This window comes from Jatropha curcas, chromosome 11 (genome assembly GCF_041381405.1).
Source record: "Jatropha curcas cultivar XTBG-Jc1 chromosome 11, XTBG_Jcur_1.0, whole genome shotgun sequence".
Classification (NCBI taxonomy): domain Eukaryota; kingdom Viridiplantae; phylum Streptophyta; class Magnoliopsida; order Malpighiales; family Euphorbiaceae; genus Jatropha; species Jatropha curcas.
Genome location: NC_143161.1, coordinates 3555550 through 3569036, shown reverse-complemented (window position 1 = coordinate 3569036; position 13487 = coordinate 3555550).

Sequence of the window (13487 nt, the reverse complement as noted above, 5' to 3'; positions counted from 1 at the left end):
GAGGTGCTGCCGAAATTTCAATAGAAATTAGATTAGTTGTAAGTAATAACATAATTAATAAATTTATTTAGATTAATTCTATAACTCAATACATAATAAATATAGTGCTCTAATCATTTTATGATTATCATTATTATTTATTTAATTATTCAATTATTTATTTATTTTGATTATCATTGTTTATTATTATTATTATTATTATTATTATTTATTTTATCTTTGTTGTTGTTAATATCATTTATTTAATTATTTAATTGTATTTAAGAATGAATGCCTAATTGTGCATTGCATTATGATGCTCAACTGATCAATATGTCTGCATTTGATTGCATTGTTTGATTACCTGTGCTGTGAATATGTTATGCCTTGTTTGTGTGGAATTGGGATGAAGTGGACCACCATGGGTTTGTGAGGACGGTCTGTGATATGGATCCGATTATGATTTGACATTTGACCGTCGGCCGGGAAAATGGGAGATCGGCGCCCCCTTGTGCACCTGATGATATAGATTATATGGGAATTCACAGGATGGCTTCTTGTTGTTGCGCACCTGACAATCTAGATTTGATTGTAGCCCGCAGGGTGGCCTCCTGTTGTGAGCACTTGATGATCTAGATTGGATGGAGACCACCGGGTTGCCTCCTGTTGGTATGGAAAAGAAACGAGAGAATGGAAAAATAATGAGAGGACTGGTCAGTGAGGATTAGACCAGTTGGCCGTATGGGGGATCGGCTCCCTGGTGCACATGTATGAGAGGGCGAGCCATGTGTGAGGACGGCTCGTTGGGGTTTCAGGTGGCGCCACTGACTAATTTCCACGTGATGTGATTACATGAAGATGTTTATGATTGTGAGTGCTGATGATATGCCATTTGTGTGACTGGCTGCGTGAGCATATAACTAGTCGGATGACTAGATTGATATATTTATTCATTTGTGTGAATGAGTGTGTTGTGCTATAGGTATTACTTCTTAGAAGGCTCACATATCTTGTTTAACTTTTTAGGAAGTAAATTTCTCTTTAATTCGGTTAAGTTATGTTCCTTTGCCGCAGGACTAGAAGAAAATTTTCCCAGTTTTATAATTATTTTACAATGTAATTATATGTATAAAAAGAAAAGCTATGTATACTAAATAGTTAGTGACTCCGCAGTTGTAGAATTTACATACGATTAGTCGTGTATTAATATAGACGAAATAATTTTGTGAATCCATATTAGAAATGTGATGTATTGTTAATTGGGCCCGAACTATGAAATGTTGTAGATGATGAATTTGGGCCGAGATTTAATAAAATCTTGAGGTTTATTTTTCTAGTAGTATGGGCTAAATGTTTGAAATTTATATTGAGAAAGGAGAATTTTATTGATTCAGGCTTACTACGGGCCTCGGGGGCCTTAAGCTTACCTGGGCCCTAGTGCCGGTCCGGCCCATGGTTTCGGGTCGTGACAAAGTTGGTATCAGAGCTTAGGTTAGAATTCTAGGACACAACTGCGGAATATAGGGAATTTCTTTATGTTGGGATCGGCCGTAACCAACATAAAGAAAGAAACTTTGTGATTTTCCTCCCTAGGGATGGTGGACGCACTAGACCCTATGAGGTGGGAAAATCCACACCTATGGCGTAGATCAAGGATTATAGAGAAAGTAGTTAGAGATTTGAAGTGAAAGTAGTAAACAATAAGATAAGTCTATTACAATACTTATAGGGGCCAGAGCTAGTATCAATTTTTAGGCTAGGGAATAGAGTAATACCTGGATGGTAGTGGATTGGCCTGATCACCCAGTACACTACTTTTCATGTGAGCTCTGTTCCTATCAGTGAATAGGATAGTGTAGAGAATAAATAGGTTTTTCATTTGTATGGCGGATTGATGAACTTTTGGTGATTAGGAATCGGTATTTTAGTATTCAGCTCGGCTACTGAATTTCTTTAGAATTTATTCAAAAGATAATCTTTTTATTGTTTTATTTACTTGATATTTGATATTTAAATTTAAGACCCCATTTTAATTTTGAATTTAAATTGTGTTATGATAAATAATTTGAAATTGATTATTTATATAGAAAATTATTTTTGAAAGTTGTCTATTTATATCACGGGGCCAATTGGATTAGATCATAAAATGAAACGATTACAAGGATAGTAAAATTTGAAAGAAGATTGGAAAAAGAAGAATAAGACTGGGGGTGATAATAATAAGTAAGTAGACAATTAGTAGTCAAGTTGAGAACATGAACGCTGGAAATGTCGGGTAGCCGATTTTGGTATAGAAGTTAAGTGACGATTAGATTTAGAGTATAGGATTGTTTAACGTAATAAATGGAAGAAATAACATTAAGAATGAAGTTGGATAGTTTAAGGTATAAGGAATAATCTATGACGAGTTGTAATAAATATAAGAGGATTAACTAGTAGATAAAATATTAGAAGAATTCATGAATATCTTACTAGACTTAGATAAGGAAATTTTATTGGAAAACTTTTGTGTTGATAGGTGTTAGATAAAGGTGAATATTTAAGGTAGGTAACGATGATTAGGAGACGAAATAATTAATGAGAGTATTTAATATCTTTAGGATGAACTAATAAGCAACATTGGTGCAATGAAAGGTTATTAAAAAGATAAGAACTAAGAGAGTGTGCTCGAATTGCCTTGTGATACTATAGACAACTAAAGTTATGAGAATGATTTTCTTGAAAATCTTGGATTAAAGTAATAGTTTTCAAAATTTTGATTGAGAAGAGTTTTAGTAAAAGTATTACTGAAAGTATATGTGAATTGATGAGTTAATTCTTATCATTATAAATAAATTAAATTTTGATTGTTTTATTCTTTTGGTGAGTTATATGTTGGTTTTTATGGAGAAATGCCTAATAAAAAATTTGGATTTTCAAGTGGAACTATATAATCTTGAGAAAAATATATACACGTTATGCATTTTATTATTAAACCCGATTTTCTTGTAAGATTTTATTCAAAGAAAGATTTTCTAAAGATTTCAGTAGCTTTCTGCAGATAGTAATTCGAGATTTAGGTAATGATTTTAAGTTCCTTGTAAGCTTTAGCTAGGTGGTACTAAATAGTTAAACGGAATTTTGTTTTTTAAAATATGATGGTTGGTGATAGAAGTACAATTAGAATACCCGATCCTCTTTCCTTCCTCGATTTATATTAGCTACTCTTGAGCTGTCTCCTTCATATTGGAAGTAACTTCGTATGACTTTGAAATTCCCTATGTATCCATTCTTATACTTTCCACTAGATTTCAATTCGAGGACGAATTGTCTTAAGGGGGGGGAGATTGAAACACCCCGTAATTTTATTTTCAAAAATTTAGAATTTTTATTAAATCAAAAATCCGAATGTTGACGGTATGGGCTGTAAATACCAAACAATTTTAATTTGAGCCCAAATTTGCCAATTGGGCCCAAGCCCAAACATATTCTATTGGAAATTCCGATTCGAGAACCTTTAAATTTCCCGAGAAATAATATAAAACTCTATCAATATGATTAATATTAATTAAATGGAGGAAATGTTATGGAACCTAACTAAAATAATCAAAATAAATCGAACCGGACCCGAAAATCAAATTGATTTTTCGAAAACCACGCGAATAACTTGAAAACCAGTGGAAAAACTCGAGAATCAAGCAAAATCGAGCCAAATTGTTGAATCAGATCAAACCGGTTCGAATCGAACCGGAATGATCTAGAAACCGACTTGGTTTCTTCTTTTCTTCCTCTCTCCTTCTTCTTCTGGGCGTGCGACAGCAGCCTCCTCCTCCCTTTCCTTCTCGTTTCCGGCCACCGCTCAACGAAAGCGAGGTGGCGGTCGGCTCGTCTGGTACTGGTGGTCGTGTTTCCAGCCTCCTCTCGCGCGGAAAGAGCTTCAATGGGAGCGAGACGGAGCTGTTCTCCTGGACAGTTCGTGTTCACCAATTTCCGGCGATCCACGCCGATTCCGGCAGCTTGAGGTCGAGGGACACGCTTCGGTCGACTCCCCTCTTCTCGGAGATCTTTTTTCCCCCAACAATTCCGGCGATGAAGCTCGGATGACGGAGCTGCCATTAATGGCAGTGGCGAAGCCACTGTCGGGGCCATTCCCGGCTAAAGCAGGCACACCCAGTTCAAATGGAACACGCGATTGGAGTCCCCATAAGATTTCGAGCATTTTGGTGTGCGAGTCACAAATTTCTGGGTAAAAGTCGATTTTCCGGCCACCGTGGACGGCGGATACGGCGGCGGTCCGGCGACCGGCCGGCGAGCCTCCGGTGAGGCACCAAGGGACAGAATGTTCCTCTCTTCGCGAGGATCGTGGAATTGTCGCCCAAATTTCAATCGGTACGCCCTAAAACTCAATTCTCAATTTTCGTATAAATTCTGAATTAGTTAATTACTAAATTTAATTGAGTAATTAAGTAAATTAAATTGAATAATAAGAAATTAGGTTATTGGAATAGCCTAAATATATATAGAACATTTTTAGTCCTTTGTCATTAAATTAAATTGATTAGTATGCGGATTTTGCGATAGCGGAATATATTTAGTTAATTGGTTTAGGATTTTAGAATAATGTAATTGCAAATGAGTTTAGAACTTTGTCAAATAAATTACATGAACTATAATTATATTTAGGAGGTTTGATATTGAAAAAAAAAAAAAAAAAAAAAAATTTTAATTCTTAGCTAATATTTATGTAAGCTAATTTAGGAACTTTAATGAATATCGTCTGGAGGTTAATAGTTAATATAAATTGTTAATTAATTGATTTGGAATTCTTAGTTATTAATATGTGAATTGATTATTTGTTGATACAAGAGCTTAACGGATGTTGAGTTACGAATGTGGCGGATGTGAAATGTTGTTGTGAGTTGCCCGACGGATGGGCTGTGTGTATTGATTGATATATATATGATATTATTGTGATATTTAAACAGGTAGATAGTCCTACTTTTAGGGGAGGTGCTGCCGAAATTTCAATAGAAATTAGATTAGTTGTAAGTAATAACATAATTAATAAATTTATTTAGATTAATTCTATAACTCAATACATAATAAATATAGTGCTCTAATCATTTTATGATTATCATTATTATTTATTTAATTATTCAATTATTTATTTATTTTGATTATCATTGTTTATTATTATTATTATTATTATTATTATTTATTTTATCTTTGTTGTTGTTAATATCATTTATTTAATTATTTAATTGTATTTAAGAATGAATGCCTAATTGTGCATTGCATTATGATGCTCAACTGATCAATATGTCTGCATTTGATTGCATTGTTTGATTACCTGTGCTGTGAATATGTTATGCCTTGTTTGTGTGGAATTGGGATGAAGTGGACCACCATGGGTTTGTGAGGACGGTCTGTGATATGGATCCGATTATGATTTGACATTTGACCGTCGGCCGGGAAAATGGGAGATCGGCGCCCCCTTGTGCACCTGATGATATAGATTATATGGGAATTCACAGGATGGCTTCTTGTTGTTGCGCACCTGACAATCTAGATTTGATTGTAGCCCGCAGGGTGGCCTCCTGTTGTGAGCACTTGATGATCTAGATTGGATGGAGACCACCGGGTTGCCTCCTGTTGGTATGGAAAAGAAACGAGAGAATGGAAAAATAATGAGAGGACTGGTCAGTGAGGATTAGACCAGTTGGCCGTATGGGGGATCGGCTCCCTGGTGCACATGTATGAGAGGGCGAGCCATGTGTGAGGACGGCTCGTTGGGGTTTCAGGTGGCGCCACTGACTAATTTCCACGTGATGTGATTACATGAAGATGTTTATGATTGTGAGTGCTGATGATATGCCATTTGTGTGACTGGCTGCGTGAGCATATAACTAGTCGGATGACTAGATTGATATATTTATTCATTTGTGTGAATGAGTGTGTTGTGCTATAGGTATTACTTCTTAGAAGGCTCACATATCTTGTTTAACTTTTTAGGAAGTAAATTTCTCTTTAATTCGGTTAAGTTATGTTCCTTTGCCGCAGGACTAGAAGAAAATTTTCCCAGTTTTATAATTATTTTACAATGTAATTATATGTATAAAAAGAAAAGCTATGTATACTAAATAGTTAGTGACTCCGCAGTTGTAGAATTTACATACGATTAGTCGTGTATTAATATAGACGAAATAATTTTGTGAATCCATATTAGAAATGTGATGTATTGTTAATTGGGCCCGAACTATGAAATGTTGTAGATGATGAATTTGGGCCGAGATTTAATAAAATCTTGAGGTTTATTTTTCTAGTAGTATGGGCTAAATGTTTGAAATTTATATTGAGAAAGGAGAATTTTATTGATTCAGGCTTACTACGGGCCTCGGGGGCCTTAAGCTTACCTGGGCCCTAGTGCCGGTCCGACCCATGGTTTCGGGTCGTGACAAAGAGTGTGGCTAACAATGATTAGATGAGTTAATTAAAGTAGACAGCTAATTATTTTTTTTTTATACATATGTGCCCTCCATTAGAATACAAAATACTAATAATAATAATTAATTAACTAATTTTTTAATTAAATCCTATAGTCATTTGAAAAGAAAAAGTTTTCTTTTTAACTATGTCCCCCTCCCCCACCACAAAGAGCAACACAGTTGCCTAGATTGCCTATGGTTTGTTTTATGGACCACAATACCCTTAAAAATAAAAGATTTTTTTTGTTGGATTATCTCTTAATTTGTAATCATTATTAGGGATTGTTCACTTTTGAAACACCCTGAATTTTTATTTTCGAAACTTTTGAATTTTTATTAAATCAAAAATCGCAAATTTTGGCCGCGTGGGCTGCAGTTGTAACACAGTCCCAATTCAAGCCCAAATTTTCGAATTGGGCCTAAGCCCAAAATAGTTCGTTCGGAAATTTCGAGTAATAAAATGAAAGTCCAGCAATTAATCTATTATGTATATATATATATTAATTTTTCCTAAAAATCAAATATGATTACTAACTATATTTTTATTGTTATTAGTTAATGGAGGAAATGTTATGAAAACTAATTAAAATAATTAAAATAAATTGAACCAGACCCAAAACGCAAATTGATTATTCGAAGACCAAGTGAAAAAAAAAAAAAAAAAAAAAAAAAAAAACCTGCAAACCGAGTAGAATCGAGCCGAATCATTAAATTAGACCAAACCGGTTCGAATCGAACCGGAATGGTCTAGAAGCCCAAGATTTTTCTTTCTTTTCTTTTTCTTTTTCTTTTTCTTTTTTTCTTTTTTCTTTCTTTTCTTTCCCTTCTTCTTCCTTGCGCCAGCAGCAGGTGCGTGACCTCCTCTCCCCCTTTCCTCTCTTCGTTTCCGGCCACCATGCGAGGAAAGCAAGGCGGCGCTCACCTCCATTCACGCCACCAATCGCGTCTCTCGCTTTTTCTTCGCGCCGAACGGCCTTGCAGTGGCGTAGCTCGAAGCTGCCTCCTTCGGCAACTCCTTCTCCTCCGGCCTTCCGGCGACTGCTAACAACAAGGTGAGTTGTTCATGACTTCCTAACCTCCTTTCTTGGATTTTCTTGTGTCAATAGATAATTTACTGTGGGATTTAGGGAAATTCCTTGAAGAAATTTTTGTTAAGGTGTCAAAAAAAAAATTAAAAAAAAAATTAAATTAAAAATTAAAATTTGGGATTTCATTAGATAATGGCATGATTTATGTAAAGTGAAGAGGAATTTGTAATTTTCATGGAAATATTAAGCAAATTAGTGTCGAAATTGCTTGATCCTAGACTGCCGCCTCCCTCGCCACCCTGTACGGCGGCGACGCCGGCAGCCAACGGTTGTTCCGGTCACTGAAGCATGCGTATGGCAGAATGTTGACCTTTTTATGTAGATTACGAATATACAGTTAGTTTTGCAACCCGAATTCAATTGACCTTCAAATAATTATTCGACGCAAATTTAGAAATTCGGTGTTATAGCTGAAAAACTGTAGAAGTTTAGATTTAGTGACTTTAGCAAATTTATGTGGATTAATTATCAAAGTAGGTACAATAAAACAATAAGTAAAGGAGAAACTGGTTCTTAAGTTAGTTTAGTTTGAGTTAATGATTGTTGTTGGACTATAAACCAAACGAGGACGTAAATTAAATTCTCCCTGTGATGCGAGTTACTTAGAACATAATATGTAAATTTGGGTAAAGTAAGACCTGTTGTTCTAATAAGCGGCAACTAATGTGAAGTTAGTGTCAATTTATATAAGTTAATATAGTAACGGATTTGTTTATTAAGTTAATTGGAAGTGGTGAATTTAGTTACTTAAAAGATGCATTTATCTAAGTGTAACTTAATTAAAGCAATGATTCTTAGCAACTAGTCTAGGATTTTATTAAAGGATACTTTTGCCCGAGTAAGGTGGATGAATATAGATTTATTTATATTTATATATATGTGTGTGTGTGTGTGTGTGTGTGTGTACGAAATGTTTCATTTATTAGATAACTAGCTAAAGAAGCTAATTATATTGAGGTAAAGTAATAATATCTGATAATGCGCTTGGATCAATGAAGATTATTTCAATTTATATGTTGAGAGTTGAATGTAATTTTGATTTTGTTATTTGGAATGGAGGAAGGGAAATTTAACTGTTTGATCGCCCGACGGATGGGCTGTGTGCATAGATTTGATAAATATATAATAATATTGGGACATTTGAGCAGGTAGATAGTCCAATTTTTAGGGGAGGTGCTGCCGAAATTTTAATAGAAATTAGACTAAATTTCAATAAATAACATAATAAATAAGTTTATTTAGATAATTTCTATAATATGATGCAAAATAAATATAGTGCATTAATTACCTTATCATTATTCTTATTATGTAATTATGTATTTATTTTCATTATCATTGTTTATTATTATTATTATTATTATTATTATTATTATTATTTATTTTATCTTTGTTGTTGTTAATATTATTTATTTAATTAATTATTTAACTGTATTTAAGAATGAATGCCTAATTGTGCATTGCATTATGATGCTCAACTGATCAATATGTTTGCATTTGATTGCATTGTTTGATTACCTGTGCTGTGAATATGTTGTGCCTTGTTTGTGTGGAATTGGGATGAAGTGGACCACCATGGGTTTGTGAGGACGGTCTGTGATATGGATCCGATTATGATTTGATATCTGACCGTCGGCCGGGAAAATGGGAGATCGGCGCCCCCTTGTGCACCTGATGATATAGATTATATGGAAATTCACAGGATGGCTTCTTGTTGTTGCGCACCTGATAATCTAGATTTGATTGTAGCCCGCAGGGTGGCCTCCTGTTGTGAGCACTTGATGATCTAGATTGGATGGAGACCACCGGGTTGCCTCCTGTTGGTATGGAAAAGAAACAAGAGAATGGAAAAATAATGAGAGGACTGGTCAGTGAGGATTAGACCAGTTGGCCGTATGGGGGATCGGCTCCCTGGTGCACACGTATGAGAGGGCGAGCCATGTGTGAGGACGGCTCGTTGGGGTTTCAGGTGGCGCCACTGACTAATTTCCACGTGATGTGATTATATGAAGATGTTTATGATTGTAAGTGCTGATGATATGCCATTTGTGTGACTGGCTGCGTGAGCATATAACTAGTCGGATGACTAGATTAATATGTGTACACATTGTGTGACTGCGTGTGTTGTGTAATAATTATTACTCCTTAGAAAACTCACATGTATTGCTTAAATTTTTCAGGAAGTAGTTTCTCTTTAATTCGGGTTAAACTATGTTATCTTCGCCGCAGGATTATTAAGAAGTTTTCCCAGTTCCATAATTGTTTTGCTATGTAATTATATGTACAAGAAGCTATGTATAACAAACAGTTAGTGACTCCGCAGTTGTAGAATTTACATACGTCTAGTCGTGTAGTAATATAGATGAAGTAATTCTGTTAGCCCATATTAAAAATGTGTTATATTGTAAATGGGGCTCGAACTGTGAAATGTAGAAGATAAACTTGGGCCGAGAAATAATCAAATATTGAAGTTTATTTTTTTTTTTTATTAGACCGAGATAATAGACTCTAATGTTTCAGGCTTACTACGGGTCTCGGGGGCCTTAAGCTTACCTGGGCCCTAGTGCCGGTCCGGCCCATGGAATCGGGTCGTGACAAAGTTGGTATCAGAGCTTAGGTTAGGGTTTTAGGACACAACTGCGGAGTATAGGAAATTTCTTTATGTTGGGATCGGCCGTAACCAACATAAGGAAGGAAACTTGTGATTTTCCTCTCTAGGGATGGTGGACGCACTAGACCCTATGAGGTGGGAAAATCCACACCTATTGTGTAGATCAATAGACTATAGAAGAAGTAATTCAAGGTTTGAAGTGGAAGCAGTAGACAATAAGATAGATCCATTGCAGTACCTATAGGGGCTAGAATGGTATCAGCCCTTAAGCTAGGGAATAGAGTGATACCTGATAGTAGTGGATTGGCCTGATCACCCAGTACACTACTTTTCATGTGAACTCTATTCCCGTCAGTGAGTAGGATAGTATAGAGAATAGATAGGATTTTCATTGGTATGGTAGATTCATGAGCATAAATAATAACTTTGGGGCAATTAGAAATTTGTGTCTAGTTTTCAACACAGCTACTGAATTTCTTTAGAGTTTATTCAAAAATATAAACTTTTTACTTTTGTTTTCATTTTATTTACTTGACATTTTAAATTTAAAACCCCATTTTAATTTTGAATTTAAAGTGTGTTATGATAAATAATTTGAAATTGATTATTTAAATAGAAAATTATTTTGAAAGCTGTCTAATTATATCACGGGGCCAATTGGATTAGATCATAAAATGAAATGATTGCGAGGATAATAAAATTTTAAAGAAGATTTGGAAAAGAAGAATAAGGCAAGTGGTGATGATAATATTAAGTAAGTAGACACTTAGTAGCTAAGTAAGAACATAAACATTGGAAAGGTTGAGGAGACAATTTTAGTTTAGAAGCTAGACTGCAACCAGAGTTAGAGTGTAGGACTGTTTAATGTAATAAATGGGAGAAATAACAATAGAAATGAACTTGGGTAGTTTAAGGGTAAGACATAATAGGTAACAAATTGTAATATATATATAGGAGTAAGTGGTAGATAAAATTTGAGGAACTTATAAATACCTTACTAGACTGAATAAGGGAAGGATTGATTGACCAAAGATAGATAAAATAGGTAAGTTGAATATGAAATTGACGTAAAGCAGTGATAAGTAGATGCGAATCTTGAATAAATAATTCCACATAGAGAATTAAACTTTTGTTTAATTAAGGTTCTAATTAAAATGTTAGAACCGTGGGTTGTAAATTCTAATCTAGGCCACGAACAGGAAGTGAGATGTTAATAGTAAATATAAACTGGACAATGAGGAGTTATTGAGATCAACTTAATGTAATATGTGGATGGTAAGGTATTATTAGGTTGGGAATTAACGAAATTTAATTGAAAAATCTGTGTTGATAAGTATTAGATAAAGGTGAATATTTAAGATAGGTAATAAATATTAAGTTGAATTATTGGTGATTAGATAGATCGCGATTAATGATGATTAGTAGACAAATGATTAATAAGAATACTCTCTTATCCTTAACGAATTAATAGGCAACATTAGCAGAATGGAAGGTTATCAAATGAGATGTAGGTTGTGAATGGAAGTGCGAATTACTAAGAGATATTATTATGAAAGTTAAAATTTTGTAATGAGTATTAAGGCGACATAAGGAATAAGCGTTGGAAAGAGAAATTGATGGTTAAGTGGAAGGAGTGAAAATTTTATAGGATTGAGATAGCTATGGGATGCAGTGATTTAGGATCTGTATAATAGATGAACTAATCTAGAGTAAAGATATTATAAGGACAATCGAATTTGCAAAGATGAGAAACAAAAACAGTTATTTCGAAGCGGCCTGTGATATAATAGATAGCGAAAATTGCAGACGATTTTGCCTAAAGTTTTGAAGTAAAGCAACCAGTTTTCAAAAGTTTTAATTAGTAAGGGTTTTATTAAATAACACATGTGAATTGAACGAGTTAATTCTTATGATTGTAAGTAAATCATAATTACAATTGTTTGCCTTTGTAAATTATGTTTGGCCTTCACAGACGAATGTCTAATAAAATTTAAATCTTCAAATGAAGTTACATAATTTTGAGAGAAATCTATGATATATGATATGTACTTTTCTGTTAAACCTGATTTTATTGTCAAATTTTATTCAAAGAAAGATTTTCTAAAGAGTTCAGTAGCTGTCTAAAGATAGTGATTGGAGATTTAGGTAATAAACTCAAATTCTTGTGAGTGCTAGCTAGGTGGCACTAAATCGGATTGTTAGCAATAGAAGTACAATTAGAATACTTGACTCTTTTCATTCCTAGGTTTATATTATCCACTCTCGAGCTGTGCCCTTGGTGTTGGAAGTAATTTCTTATGGCTTTGAAATTCTCTGTGCGTTCATTCTTACTCTCTCCTACTAGATTTCAATTCGAGGACGAATTGTCTTAAGGGGGGAAGATTGAAACACCCTGAATTTTTATTTTCGAAACTTTTGAATTTTTATTAAATCAAAAATCGCAAATTTTGGCCGCGTGGGCTGCAGTTGTAACACAGTCCCAATTCAAGCCCAAATTTTCGAATTGGGCCTAAGCCCAAAATAGTTCGTTCGGAAATTTCGAGTAATAAAATGAAAGTCCAGCAATTAATCTATTATGTATATATATATATTAATTTTTCCTAAAAATCAAATATGATTACTAACTATATTTTTATTGTTATTAGTTAATGGAGGAAATGTTATGAAAAGTAATTAAAATAATTAAAATAAATTGAACCAGACCCAAAACGCAAATTGATTATTCGAAGACCAAGTGAAAAAAAAAAAAAAAAAAAAAAAAAAAAAAAAAACCTGCAAACCGAGTAGAATCGAGCCGAATCATTAAATTAGACCAAACCGGTTCGAATCGAACCGGAATGGTCTAGAAGCCCAAGATTTTTCTTTCTTTTCTTTTTCTTTTTCTTTTTCTTTTTTTCTTTTTTCTTTCTTTTCTTTCCCTTCTTCTTCCTTGCACCAGCAGCAGGTGCGTGACCTCCTCTCCCCCTTTCCTCTCTTCGTTTCCGGCCACCATGCGAGGAAAGCAAGGCGGCGCTCACCTCCATTCACGCCACCAATCGCGTCTCTCGCTTTTTCTTCGCGCCGAACGGCCTTGCAGTGGCGTAGCTCGAAGCTGCCTCCTTCGGCAACTCCTTCTCCTCCGGCCTTCCGGCGACTGCTAACAACAAGGTGAGTTGTTCATGACTTCCTAACCTCCTTTCTTGGATTTTCTTGTGTCAATAGATAATTTACTGTGGGATTTAGGGAAATTCCTTGAAGAAATTTTTGTTAAGGTGTCAAAAAAAAAATTAAAAAAAAAATTAAATTAAAAATTAAAATTTGGGATTTCATTAGATAATGGCATGATTTGTGTAAAGTGAAGAGGAATTT